This window comes from Miniopterus natalensis, chromosome 19 (genome assembly GCF_054644295.1).
Source record: "Miniopterus natalensis isolate mMinNat1 chromosome 19, mMinNat1.hap1, whole genome shotgun sequence".
Taxonomy (NCBI): Eukaryota; Metazoa; Chordata; class Mammalia; order Chiroptera; family Miniopteridae; genus Miniopterus; species Miniopterus natalensis.
Genome location: NC_142099.1, coordinates 5483428 through 5492900, shown reverse-complemented (window position 1 = coordinate 5492900; position 9473 = coordinate 5483428).

Sequence of the window (9473 nt, the reverse complement as noted above, 5' to 3'; positions counted from 1 at the left end):
CCGAGCCTGAGTCTCAGCGCAGCGCCCCGGCACCGGGCTCCTGCGATCTGGCGGCGCTGGGAGCCACGCCATCCACGCGTCTGCCCATCTCCGGGCGGGGCGCCGGCCTTGGCTCGCGGCAGGGGGCGGGCGAGAGGTGGCCTAAGGCGGGGGGAGGGGGCGCCGCGGCGCCGGGGGGCTGGGGCTCCAGGGGCTCTGGGTCTCCCTCCCGTACAGCTAGCAGACACCCCTCTCCCGTGGCGCCTTTTCCTCTCGGCCCCGCCTCGCCCGGGCGCGCCCTCCTCTGGGCGGGGTGGGCGGGGCGCGGCGCCCGGCCGACCGGGCCCACCCGGGCGGCCCAGACCTCAGCCTTTCTCCGCGGAGCCGAGCCCGGCAGAGGCGCGTAACCCCCTCGCCGCCAGCGCCCAGCCGAGCGCGCCCCCTGCGCGCCTCCGCCGCCTTCCCCTCTCGCCCCCTCCGCTCTCGGCCCCCCTTCTCCGAGCCCGCAGCTCCTCCCACTGCAGCCCGGGTGACAGCGAAGCGCTCTCCACCCCTGACCTCTAACCTCCGCTCGCCCCTCTGGCTGCTTCGGTCGCCCCCTCCCCGCCTAGCTGGTCGCTTTGTTGCGGTTTCATTGCGGCTGCCTGGAGGCGGGGGGAAGAAAGCGAATGGAGAGAGTGTGTCGAGGAGGAAGCAGCCCCCTCCTGCTCCAGACGCGGTGTTGGGGCTTCCTGACCACCCCGCCCCCATCCTGGGCCTTCCAGGCCCATCCAGGCCCAAGAGGCCCTTGGTATTGACGCTTAGCTCGCCTGTCACATTCACCGAAGCCCCCCGTGGTGGAACGGGTGACCTAGCCAGCTCCTGATGGTGGGTGGGCCTGAAAGATTATGAAGTTAAGCCAGGGTTCATTGTTGCCTGGGACACACAGAAGTGCCCTCTCCTGCCTTGTGACCTGCTCCTGGTTCCACTGTTGTTTCACTCATTGCAATTGGACTTTGCCCTTTTTTATGTCTTATGCACCTCTCTGACCCTGAGCTCTTCCAGGCACTGCTTTTTCATCTTGATAGCTCCCACAGTGCCTGCCTCTGAGAACTTGTTTGCTAAGTGATTGAGAAGCTGCCATGCCCAAAACATTAGGTACTGACCGACTTTACTGGCCTCATCCCAAGAGCAATGTCCAGATTCATTTGTTTTTATTTGTTTTTAAGTCCAGAACCTCTTCTACATCTTTAAATTAAGCCTCATTTTTTTTTTTAGCAGTTTCAGGCAGCTTCCATATCCGTCAGATGATGTGAGGAGGATCATAAGGCAGAAATGCAAGGTGACTGGCACACCTGCCCTGGACACCTGTGCGCCATCGATTTCCAGATCAGGAGTACCTGGCGATGCTGGGACAAATGAGACAGGGGCCTGGGCGTGCTCTGAGGAAGGGTCAAAAGCCCAGTGCCAATCCAAGGGATTCTTATAAGCAAAAGTCTTACCTAATAATGAGGTCAGAAAACCAAAATGACAATGATCTTTGATAATCTATACTAATGTGCAGAGGAGGTGGGTACCATCTGGACTGTAGTCAGAAACACATTTACTGGCACCCCTTTTGTATCTAGTCCCCCCACCTCTTGGACCGGATGTCTGCATTTGAGTTTGCTGCAGCAAAAAAAAAAATTCCAAATATGACTGGAAAGAGAAGACCCAGGCGTGGCCAGAAGCTGGAGTGAGGAAGGAAGAACAGTAGCGAGGATATTAATGAACCGACTAATGAATAGCTGTAAATTCCTACCTGGTCAGATACTGGCAAACTCCCTCGGGATCTCTCCCGGATTTCAGTTCTTCAGGCTGCCTGAACTCAGTCATCCTAAGAAAAGGAGAGGTGGGCGGGAGAGGTGAAAACCCATCCTACTCCTGAGTCATTTGTTCATTCAATTAGTATTTCTTGAGTGCCTACTAAGTGCCAGAAGCTGTTCCGGGCACTGGAAATCAATCAATAAAACAGAGCCCCAGCCCCATCCTTGCCCTAGGAAATCTCTGCCCTCTTGGTCCTTTCATTCTGCGAGGTTTGCAGGTGGTGATAGACACGTGGGGAGATGGGTAGAGGGAGAAAGCTGCCAGTGAAAAAGGAAGCCTGAAGGGGAGGTCAGAAAGCTGGGGCTGAGGGTAAGGGAGCCCAGGAAGAGCCAAGGAAATCAGAGGGCCCCGCCTGGAAGACACAGCCGGATAAAGGTGCCCTGGGTCGGAGGGCCCCTGACTCAGGGCACTGAAGAGCTCCTGGGTTGGGGAGCTCAGCCTCAGGTCACAGGCCCCAGAAAAGGCCTCAGCACTTGCTGAATGTTTTTTCTGGGCTAACCTGTTACCTGGGCCTTTCTGGAGTTTTCGGGGGGTTGGGTATATCGCAGCTGGCGTCAGAGGGCTTGTCCCCATCAGTTCTGTGTATCTGAGGTCATGCTATTTCCTCAAAGCCCGAGACCCAGGAAGGGGAGGAGGGCCCGGTCTGCCTGGGGTGAGAGTCTACTGTGGATGTGCGGGTGCTGCCCCCTGGTGGTGCTAGGAGGCCCTGCGCCAGATCTCACCTCGGCTCTGGGCTGTGGCGGTGAGAAAAAGAAGCTAATTGGCGGGGGTGACAACTGATTCTGGACTTCCTGTCATTGCCAGGGCCTCCTGTATCTCTGGCAGCATAATTCTCCCATCTGGGACTCTGCCTGCTGAGTTCATCCCTCCTGCCTTCCATTCCTCCAAGACCTCGATAACCAACAGGCTTAAGCAAGACTGAAGCAATTACAGTTGGAAATTCCTAAATCTGCAAGTTTCTTTTCCTCCGCTATCACCTCTTCTCCATCATTGTCCCCTGGGTGTCGTGGCATCTTCTGGCTGTCAGGAACATCTGTCTTGGAGCCAGTTCAGGCTGAAGTGTCAGCCACAGCTGGCTTCCCTGGCCAGGAAAAAAAAAGTCTGACCAAAGGCTAGGAAAAGGTTTGATTCCAGAGTGACACTGATGGGGGCTTTTAGCACCTGTAGCTTCTATAGAGCCCTTCAGATAAGACCCTTGTTCTCAGAGCTGAGGCTGATCCCCTGGGGGGTGGGGGCTTGAGAACCTGACATCAAAGCCATTTCCCCTCCCCCTTTCCCCATGGGAGCTTGGTGTGGGGTTCAGCTGCTATGGGGTGACAGGAGCCATCCAATCTCTTCTTTAGACTCTGCTTGTTTTGAGGGGCTCCAGGCCTAGGAGCAGTCCCCACGGCTGCCAAGGCAAGGTCCTATCCATTGCTGCTCATGCCTCCCCCTACTGGCATTCTAGCTCCTGCCAGGAACCAACCCCTTCTTCCTCGGGTCGGGTCAAGGAGCCAGCATCCTTTGTAGGCCTGCCCTGCTCCCCAGCTGGTTAATTGAATTGCTTTATCGGTCATCATCACTGAGGGGAAGAGATAGGGCCTTTACCCTCACAGAAGGAGAAGGGAAGGGGGGGTGAGAGGAGGCTGCAAGCCTCCAGTTTGCTTATCAGTGGATTTAACCCTGCATCCCACCCCCACCCCCAGGCAGCCTGCAGAGACAGGTGGACTCCAAATCAGATGCTGAGAGGTTTCCCAAGAGGGGCCTGGGGAGGGCCCTGCATAGAGAACAGCCCATGGCCCGTGGAGGTCAGCCTAGAGTCAGGGTTTGGGTTGCTGTGAAAATCCTAGTGAGGGTGCATCTGGGGCTCTGGGGAACTCCAAAGATGGCCTTTGATGGCCCAACTCTTCAAGGGAAAGGACCAGAAGGGTGCAGGCCACAAGCTCAGGCCTGGCCAGGACTCAGAGCCTCAAGAACCATGGACCTGGAATCCAAGGACTGTAAGGGACCTGAGTGCCAGCTCACAGGCACGTTCTCCTCAAGAGATTTCAGCTGAAGGAGCAGCAGCAAGCTCTGGGAGACAGAGCTGGGCTTGGGATTGGGCCATGGGCAGAGAATGATGCGGGGCCCATGTGGCTTCTGCATGTAGAACAGTGTTCGTGGGAATCACAGAGCCAGGGCCAGCTAAGTGGACCCCCAAAGCCCTCTTGCTCAGGGCTGCTGGGGTAGACTACGTCCAGAGAGCATGCGCACACACTTACGTTAGCTCAGGGCCCAGCTGGCAAGACTGGTTGGCACTCAGCGTGTCTCCATCTAGAGCTGTACAGATTCCTCCCACCTGGGCTAAATTCCAGCAAAACTGGTTCATTGCATTAGAATAGTTAATTAGTCCCGATGGACCCGGGCCCCTCCAGCACTGTCCTGGGGAAGGGGAAGCCACGGTCTGGAGGGGAAGGCAGGGCTCTGGCTCCTCTGAGTGCGCGTGAGGTCCAGGGACTCTGCCCGGCTGGGTCAGCCTGGGAACAAGGGAGACTCAGCACCCACCAGCTCCCACCCAGGGAGCCACGCGTGGATCAGCACTGTCTTCCGGCTCCACGGCTGGCACTGTGCCCGGCATGGAGTAACCTTAATGGTGTGCTTGGTGTTGAGGGACAGATGTAGTCTTCCCCTCATTTCCCAGGTTTCTTCCTACGTAAGACAGTGTAAGTAAAGGCGACAGTGTGCCTAGCACCCGTGGGCGTGAGAGTGGCAGGTTTTGATGTCAGGTCACGACGGCCTCTGCAGGGCAGGGGCCCCTGCCTGATCTTTGTATATTCTAAGAGATTCGCACAATCCTGGGCACTCGGAACAGGAGGGTTGACATTGCAACCAAAAGCATTACCTTCAGCCAAAGGGTTGAAGAAATTTTCAACAAGTGACATTTCCAGCACCAAGATACTCCCGTTTGAGAGCTAGATGAGGAGATTTGGGGTCAGGGTAGGGGGGTGGGGGGAGGAGGGGTTGCTCCCTTTCCCATTCTCAGGACAGTGGGGGATGGTTTACTTATCTTTGTATATCCATCGCTGCCACAGAGCCTGTCACGGTGGATGCTTAATAAATGTTTGTTCAGCCCTGGCCGGGTAGCTCAGTTGGTTAGAGTGTCGTCCTGAAAAGCCAAGGTTGTGAGTTCGATCCCTGGTCAGGGCAAATCCCAGAATCAACAAATAAATGCATAAATAAGTGGAACAATAAGTGGATAGGTCTCTCTCCCTCTCTCCTTCTCTCCTCTCCTTTTCTCCCTCTCTCTCTAAAAAAATAACCAATTAAAAAAATAAAGTTCCGTTCAACAAACTAACTCACAAAGGAGCAAGTAGAGGGCACAGGGACCAAGATCTGGATAGACGGGGTTTCCTGCCACCTGCTGGCCATTCCTGAAACAACACTGTCTCCTCTGGCAGGAGAAGGAAATAGAAAGTTCTTTGGGGGACCTTGGGAGCAGCATCTTTCCAGGCTGAGGAAGGGTGCGGTGGGGGTGGGGCCTCTCCCCTTCCCCAGAAGCCAGTGTCTGTGCTCCTTGAGGGTAAGGTGAGAGGAAGCACTTCCCCCTACCACCAGCTCCTTAGGTGCTTAATAAACATTTGAGATTGAAATTTGAGAAAATAGGTAATAACAAACCCCATATTTCTTCTTTACAAGTTAGAACATGGCTGGTTCCTGCGAACCCTTGAGTCCCCTGCTGTCCCCTGCCTGGCTCTCAGGCCTCCCCAGTCCCCAGCCCTTCCCAGAGGTGGGCCTCCCCTCCCCACCCCGGCAGAGCTGACAGGTAAAGCTCTTCCAGGCAGTAAGGCAGGGCAGGAACTTCCCCCTTAAGGCCCGGCAAGTGGACACCAAACATCGTCCTCACATCAATGGAGCCTCATGTTCCTCAAATAGAAAACCTGGACAAAAATCTGGACGCCAAGCTGACCCTTGAACAACGCAGTCAAAAGCTCCTGAATGGTCGGTTCCCTCATAGAAAATGGCATAGGCCAGTGCAGGCTTCCCAGCAGATGGAATATTCTGTCTTTGACCATGGTTGGTTGAATTCATAGATGTGAAACCCACGGATATGGAAGGCTATTTATTGGAAAAAATCCATGTATAAGTGGTGCCTGCCGTCCAGTTCAAACCCACGTCGTTCAAGGGCCCACTGTACCTTCCTCAGAGAGCTGCTGAAACCCTCACGAGATTGAATGTGTAGAGGACTTGGAGCCCAGTGACGCCTGCTACAAGGACCAGACAATGCCTAAGAGAATACACGTCCCTCCTCATACTCCCAAGTCCCCAGCCAGCCAGCCACTCCCACAGCTCCCAGAGCACCCCAGCCAAGCTTTCACCCCCACACTTCCCCCACGCCCTCTCCCTGATCCCGGCCGCTCAGAAAGGCAAGAGGGGTTGGTAAGAACAGACGCTTTATTGCACACCATGGGGGGAGTAGAGAGGAAGAAGGGGCTCCAGGGTGACAGTGCCTCCTCCCCTCCTCTGGGCTGAGTGGTCTTGACCTCCCCAGGGCTCTGGCTGGTCATGAGCACATGGATTTGAATTGCTCTGAACTTGCGCCAGAGCTCACTGTGTGCACCCGGGTCCACACAGAGCAGTGCTTGGGATGAGGGGGACCCTGGGCCCTCCTCCCCAGCCCCAGTCCTTAGGCCCCAGGGAAGGGGCAGCAGACCCCCAGTTTCAGGGCCGAGTGGACGCTCAGGGAGTCAGGTGCCTTCCAGTCTACTGAGTCTTTTCTTCCACTGGGGGGAGTCTTCTGAGGGGCAGTGGCGGGGGGCAGCTGTGAGGACACGCAGAAGGGCAGCCCCTGCCCAGAATGCTGCAGGCCTGGCTGGCCTGGGACCACGTGGCTTCTGGCACCCAGCCTCACGGCCTGTGGCAGGCTGGCTCAGGAGGGCGTCTCCTGGCACTAGGAAAGCAACAGTCTCTGCAGATTTATTGCTGGAGGGCAAAGCTAACCTCACTGGCATCAACTTGTGTGCCCCACTGTCTGGCCCCATCAGGCCTCAGGCTTCAAGTCGCCTCAGTGGAGACGGCTCCCTGAGCAGGAAGCTGGTGATCGGGCTGGAGGGCAGGGACCCGGGGACTCTCAGGCACACCCCTGCCCTGGAGTCCGCTGTCTCCTATGGCGCTGGACGTAGGCCACCTCCTGCTCCCCCAGGAAAGCTGGGGCTGGATCTTACCTGTCTGAGGCCCCACCTGCCCTGGCCTCGCCCCACTTCCAGCTCCCAAGGAGTAAGCGAAGGCGAGTGTGTCAGAAGCACATGCGAGGACAGTGGTTCCCTCTGAGCACTGTCAGAACTGTCTCAAATCTCAAAGACAAGTGCAGGCCACGGCCCTGGGAGGGATCCTATAGGGGGGCCTCAACATCTTAAGAAGCCCCGGACTTTCCTCAGGATGGAGAGCTTGTGACTCCAGCGGAGACAGCAAGAAGGTGCCTGGAAAATAAATTTGGGGGCTTCCCGTAGGCCCTGCCCTGAGACCTGGCAGAGAGGAGGGGGAGGCAGGGAGGATCGAGGTCTTCAGGAACAAGGTGAGCACTGGGGTTCACAAATCAGCACCCTACACACACCCACGTATGTGCACACACCACATACATACACGCACACACGAACACCAAGCTCTGGGCCCTACGACTAATAGCAGAGACAGAGCCGGGACAGGCCCGGCCTATGGCAAAAGGCTCAGAGCACACCCCAGCCTGCGGGGACCAAGAGGACACCCTGCTCAGGCCCTGTTGCAGGCTGTCAGGCTGGGGCCTGGCCTGACCACAAGCTACAAAATTAAAAATATATCAAATATACAATGAAAATAGATCTGTGCAGCACTGAGGATGAAAATAGTCCAGCAGCCACAGTGTAATATTGGGCTTGTCATTTAACAGCATTTACACTCACATGTACAGATTGAATATACAATAGAAGTAGAATACACAGAAGAGTATATAGTAGAGTCTCTCCTGGGGCCTTGCCCTCCTCTTGCTAAATCAGTGGGACTAGGCATGGGGCCCAGCAGGAGGTGTTCTCAGGTGAGGGGGCCTGTGCTCCAGAGGCTCGTGTCTCTGGGGAGACGTGGGCCTCCCTCTCCCCTCACACTCAAAAGGGCTGATAGGGCCGAGAGGGCCAGGAATGGGAGGCGTGAGGAGGGGCAAGTGAGAGAGATTGTGAGGTGGGGGATGGATCCCCAGGTAAGGGGGGCAAGGGACTAAGGGGTGAAGGAGGGAACCCTGGGCCTAGTCTACCCCTACCCCAGTGCTGAGTGCAGTCAGAGTCACAAGTGACTCAGGACCCTCTGTCAGGGTACGAGGCCTAGCCCTGTGCCCTCCCCGCCCACTACAGCTCTCAGAAAGGTTTGCTGTCCCAGCCAGTCCCCCTCCCTCCCTTCCTTCCTTCCTTCCATCCATCCATCCATCCATCCATCCATCCATCCATCCATCCTCCATTTACCCACCATCCATCCACCCACCCTCCATCCATCCATCCACCCATCCCTCCCTCCCTCCCTCCCTCCCTCATTGGTGTGTCCAACCACCCATCCTTCCATTGGCCCATCCATCACTGCAGACGTTTGTTCTCTGGTCAGGTTCTAAGCCTCCCAGCCTGTTCTGAGGGCAGCCCTATTCCAGGGTAGGCCGGAAAGTAAGAGTGGGGGTGGGGGCGCAGAGACTCAGTCCATCCCTTTGGCAATCTCCAGTGTCCACAGCACTGCTGTGACCCCGACCACCATGGGCCGGATAGCTGGGCTTACACAACAGAGGGTGAGTGGCGGCCCAAAAGGGCAGTGGAATTATCTCTTTCCCCAGGTATGAGGCTTCCTGCGCAAGGGCCCCTGAACTCCAGGGACCCTGTTCCAGGGGAGAAGCTGCCGCTAGAGAGAAATTGGGTCCAGGTGAGAGGAGGGGGATGTGCTTTGCAATTGTGCTCCAAATCATCCAAATTGTGCTGTGGACAGTGTGCTCTGGAAATCTCAAGAAAGGGGCGGAGGCCACCACTCTGGGCTCCAGGATGGACTGGGGATGGGGAGAGGACAGTGGGGAGACTAAGCCCTAATGGAGGCAGGAAGGGTTCAAGCCTAGTCATTGCCCTCCCAAGCAAGATGCAGGAGCAAACCCCACCCACATGGGCAGGGCCTAGGACAGAGGAGGTCCCACTTAGAGCCGAGGTGGAGGAGCTCCCCTCCCCTCTGCTGCCGGGGCACCATCTGCCTCTCACAGCAGAACTTCACCCCAAGCCTGAGCCCTGGGGCCTGGCACATCTGTCCCATCCTCAGCCTTAAATCAGGCAGCCTCTGGGATACCCCACCCCGTTCCGCCCCAGTGGCTGTCACCACCACCACCTGGCAGCACAGAGGGACCTAAGAACTGCAGGTAACAGGTAGGGGAAGAGGAAAAGGGTGGGGTGACCCCGAAAGTGGCCACTTGGAGTCTCCCTTGTGCTGGGAATCAGAACTTCTAGATTGTTCCAGTTATTTGGCTGCCATTTGCTGAGACGATCTCGGAGGGTTAGACGGCTCGGCCCCACTCAGGTCTGGGGAGCAGACCGGCTGGGACTGGGGTGGAGGCTGAGGCAGGGCAGACCCCTCTCTGGAGGAGTGGCCAGGCTGGGACGGGGGCTGGCTGGGTGTGGGAGAGGCTGGCAGGGGTGGGGACGGTG